Genomic DNA, 4,806 nt, shown 5'->3' with positions numbered 1-4,806 from the left:
GGACATACAGCTTAAAATGTCTAATAAGAAACTAGAGACACACGGTCAAGAGAATAAAGTCTGGAGAAGTAGATATGTATAGAGATGGTAATTGAATCCAAGGCGACACTTGGAATACTAGACCAAGGAGATGGGTGAGTCTCTGACCCCAGGTTATGTCAGCTGTGTCTGGTTCCCAGAGGCCCAGTCATTCTGCTTCTGTCTACTTTTCCCTATGTAAAGAATCCTGTATCCTTTGGCCTTGAGTCTGGAAGAAATGAGTGCAACCAAGGATAGGAAGACTTGAGTATGGCAAAGTACTGTCCCTGAGTAGTTTTCACCTTAAGACTCCAGGACTCTCTATCTCATGCTGTTTGCTCACAGTTCTGTTTAAAAGACAAAGATATTTCATTTTGTAAGCCATAGACCTCTCTTTCTTTATAGTCTCAGAATATTTACAGAGGGTATTGTATGTTCCCGTATGCGTGAGTTAAAGAGCCTTTGTATTGAGTGCTAGCAAAGTTGGAAAGACTGACTAGGCAGAAGGAAGAGCAAATTTCTCGGTGTGGGGGTCCATGGAGATTCAAATTCCAACCTAATGGGAAACAGAAAACAGCAGCGATGAAATCCAGGCTTCACAGACGACTCAGAAAAGAACTTCTTGAATAGAAATTAAACTAGATTTTCCTCTTCTCCACACTTCTAAATCTCCTGCGTCCCCCAAAATCCCCCCCCTCCAATTCTGTGGTACAATCTCATACCCATAACCCAACTTCCCCAAATCTCTCAAGGCCTTCTGCCTGGAAAACTAGGGCGGGTGAGTTCCCGCCCCAGGCTCAAGCAAGGATGACAAGAATTGTCAGAGGCGCTGATTTTGTCCTCCACATAATCGCACAGAAAGGGTATTTCTTTTGCACGCCAGTAGGAAAAAAAAACAAACTATGCGTTGGCCGGGAATCGAACCCGGGTCAACTGCTTGGAAGGCAGCTATGCTCACCACTATACCACCAACGCCTCACGAAGAAACGTGTCTCTTCAGGATTTATTTCAAGATGTTAGCGTTCAGAGGCTCCTCCCCTCTGAAATTTAAATGACTCTTCCCAGAGCTGCTTGTGGTGAGGGAGACAAATAATTCCAACCTATTCTCCCAGGTTAGAATGCTCATCACCAGCACACTACCCCATTCCATCCCGTCCATTGTCAGTCAGGAGTAAGAATTTAAGTGATCACAGTCGCACGTTTCTTTCCATGAGAATTTCTTCTTCATGGGGTACTTAGTTCCAATGTTTTGTACATATGACATCCATCCCAGTAGGCTGCCGCGGTGTTGTATTCTCAGGGCTCACACCAGTCTTGCATACAATAGGTTCAGAATAAATATTTGGAAGGATGGGTGGATGGATGGATGATTGAGTGAGTTCGAACGTGGGGGGTAAAAAGTGGGGAGAGTGGCAGGGGCCAATATGCTTGGGTATACTGCTGAGATTTTTAAATGCTTACTTCTTTCTCAGGGGCAGGGTTGACGCCTGTTGAGATTCTAGAAGCTAACCAAAATATTCCATTAGACCTTGGAGAATCTAAAAATGTATGTATTGGGGATGTTTGGGATGTATTTCTGAAGGTGTGCTTACATATGAAGAGAGCTTGGCCTAGATCTGAAATCTCCCTATTCCAGGCTTAGTGACTCATTGGGAAAACCCTTAGGATAGCAGCTGCTGCCCAGGCTTTTGAGTCTGACCCTACAAATACCCAGCAAGCTCAGCCATCCTGAATCCTTCCAGTATTGGTGAGAGTTCTCTCAGGACATCCCAGAAACAGAAGTAAGGCAAGAGCCATTCCAGAAATGACTGGTTTTTAGACCCAATAACAAACTGGTTGAGATGCCCAAGCACCCTGAGGAAGCTCTGTGCAGAGTTTTCCTTGAAATGTGTGGAAGGAGAAATGTCATAAATCTGACAATCTAGAAAATAAAAAAGACAAGAAATTTTAAGTTGTCAAATACATGCACCTGAAAGTTTGGTTAAAGGAGGCAAACAGGCTAGGTGATATATAAATTTATATTGTTTATTTCCTTAAAGCTAGCAGATATGTGCGGCAGGAAGCCAAAACATAATGAACAGCTTTAAATATATGTTTTAAAACAATCCCAACTCAAGGTCTCTGTGTCACTCAAGTTTATGTTCTCCATATATGTTTAACCACGTTATGAGAAAGGAATTTTCTTAATTGAGTAGGTGGTAAATGCAATAAGATAAGAGAGTTGACAAAGTATCAATTGAAATTATGACCCAGGATATCTGTGTTTTCTTTACCATTAACATGACATAACATAGTATATGTCCATAAAATATTAAGATAAGAAAAAGTCCCATTATTCAACATAGTGTCTCAGGTTAAGGGCTTCATCCTAAATAGCCATAAAAAAAAAAAAAAGGAAAAAATGTTCTTAAGTCAACTCCATCTGGCCTTGTTGACAAAGGAAGAGGTATTTGAGTTTACTCAGAGAACAAAGGGATATCTGTTAGGTCCAGGCTCTTCTTCTTGCCCTTACTGAGATTCAAAATGATATTAAATGATTATCAAGTATAAGGAAAACTAGCTCAGCTCTATTTCTGACAAAAAATTGCAGCAGAGTCCTCCTAGATCCTTTACTAGACATCAACATTTAGAAAAAAGTGTAGGTAGCATTGTTTAAATTTCCTTATGATCAGTCAATTAACAAGCTTTTATTAAGTGCTTACTGTATGACAAACATAGTGCTAAATTCTAGAGTTATAAAGAAAAGCAAGAACATTGCTTCGAAATTCAAGGAACTTACATTCAAATCTTTTACTATTTACATGCAAGATATACAGATATAGATATACAATGTAAATGGAAAGCAATCCAAGAAAAGAAAATGGGGGTTGGGAACCAGAAAAGACCTCCAGAAGGTGGAATTTGAGCTGAGTCTTGAAAGAACCCAGAGAAGCCAAGAATGGAGTTGAAGAAAGGGAGCATTCTAGTCAAAGGGGGAATAGGCATTGCAAATGTATGTATGGAGGTGGAATGTAGGGAGATGGAATGTACTGCATGAGGCAAGGAGGTCACTTTAGCTGGGTCATAGAGTTCATAGTGGGAGGTGATAAGTAAGAAAACTGGAAAAGTAGGAAGGAGGAAAAAAACTTTTCATCCCAAAAGACAGTAAGTATTGAAGAAAGTCTCATGGCCTAGAAAAGGTTGTGGAATTGAAGAGATATGGGAGTTCCATATATTCTTGGTCTCCTTTTCTCTACAATCTCTCAGTCACTAAGATGGTTTCAACCTAAATCTATTCAGATGATTCATATGCCAGCCTTTTACTCTCAAGGCTCCAGATTTGCGTTTCCAACTGCCAACAGAACATCAGCACTTTGAAATCCCAAGAAGAAATCAAATTTAACTTATCCAACAAATCCAGAATCTTTCCCTATTTTTTTTTCCTGATGTCTCTTTCTAATTAAGGCAGCATCATTCCCACTGCCTTCCTTTGTGAAGAAGAAGAAGAGGAGAAGGAGGAGGAGGAGAAGAAGGAGGAAGAGGAGGAGGAGGAGAATCAAAACCTTGTGGTTTTTGTATATGCTTCTTACATATTCTTTATTTCCTATAGTCAGTCACTGACTAAGTCTCATAGATTCTACCTCAGAAACACATCTCACATAAATTCTCTTTTCTTTATATTTGTACTGACACTGTAAGTTTGCTGCCCTCATTAGCAACTGCATATATTATTTCCTTAGTCCTAACAAGTCTTCCAGCCTACCCTTCCTAATGATGAGGTAGAAAAGTGCTTGAGATAGATGGAGCATGTGGGATGGGAGATAGGAGATAGGACCAGGATGTGAACAGCCAGAAAAGTGATGAAAGAAAACAATGACCACCCCTTTTCAGAAAGATTTCTCCTGCCTAGTGGTTGAGTAGGGAAATGCTGTATATACAAACAGTGCCCTAAGGGGTAAAAATAATGTTAAGGGTTGCTTTTCCAATACTCTGTGAAGCCCTGTAGCTTATTCTGTAATAACTTAAAGGTGCCTTAAAGTCCTTTCCCCTTTGTCTTGAACCTATACTAAAAGAATTGCTTTTGATTCCCTTATCTTTGTTCCCCGGTCCTTTAAAGTTTAACCCGTGTCCTCACATCCTTAAACCATAAAGAATTCCCTTGTCTCCCTCATCCTATGTCGTCCCCGTCCTGTTTTTAATCTTTAACATCCATAAAAACCTCTAAAAGGACATCATCATTCAGAAACCTCTATATAAGCATAACTCCCCCCAAATATCGAAGTCTTACTTAGCTTTTTTGATAAGGAGGCCCCAGATGCTTTTTCATGTAAAATAAAAAGGTCCCAGTGGCATAAAGAGGTCTAAGTGAATTCTTTCTCACCTGAACCAGCTCTCCCAACCCTACACCTCAACACTAACATCTCTTTTCCGAATAGATCTGATCACGTAACTTCTCTGCTCAACATCTTCTTTGACTATTAACTATAAAATTAAGTCCAAACTCATGCGCCATATCCCCCATCTGATAGAAAAACAAAACGTATACTTGCAGGTATATAGGGAGGGTAAGTGTCTTCCCTGTATTAACACAGTTGCTAAGAGTTGGAATCCAGGTTTCTTTAAAACAAAGGCAGTATTCTTTCCACAAGCACATCCTGTCTTCCACAATGTTGTTTGTTACAATAAATTAATAGCAAGTGATGCTCATGATGGGGGAAAAGGATCCTTCAAGTTCAATTCTCTCACAAAGATAGTAAATAGAAATTTGTCAGAATTCGAATTCGGTGAGGAAAAAAAAAGGTTCTTACG

General features: G+C 39.9%; 1 non-coding gene across 1 annotated transcript; it reads right to left on the bottom strand.

Moving 5' to 3' along the window:
• Nucleotides 1-921: 921 nt before the first annotated feature.
• On the bottom strand, nt 922-993 carry TRNAG-UCC (transfer RNA glycine (anticodon UCC)). The gene has a single exon. It is a non-coding gene; the product is annotated as a tRNA-Gly (tRNA).
• Between the last annotated feature and the right edge of the window lie 3,813 nt (nt 994-4,806).

The sequence above is a fragment of the Petaurus breviceps genome, unplaced genomic scaffold (genome assembly GCF_028583685.1).
Source record: "Petaurus breviceps papuanus isolate PSGF00001 unplaced genomic scaffold, PetGlider_PUasm1.0 186, whole genome shotgun sequence".
Classification (NCBI taxonomy): domain Eukaryota; kingdom Metazoa; phylum Chordata; class Mammalia; order Diprotodontia; family Petauridae; genus Petaurus; species Petaurus breviceps.
The sequence above is the reverse complement of the archived record's forward strand: the minus strand, read 5'-3'. Positions and strand labels throughout refer to the sequence as shown.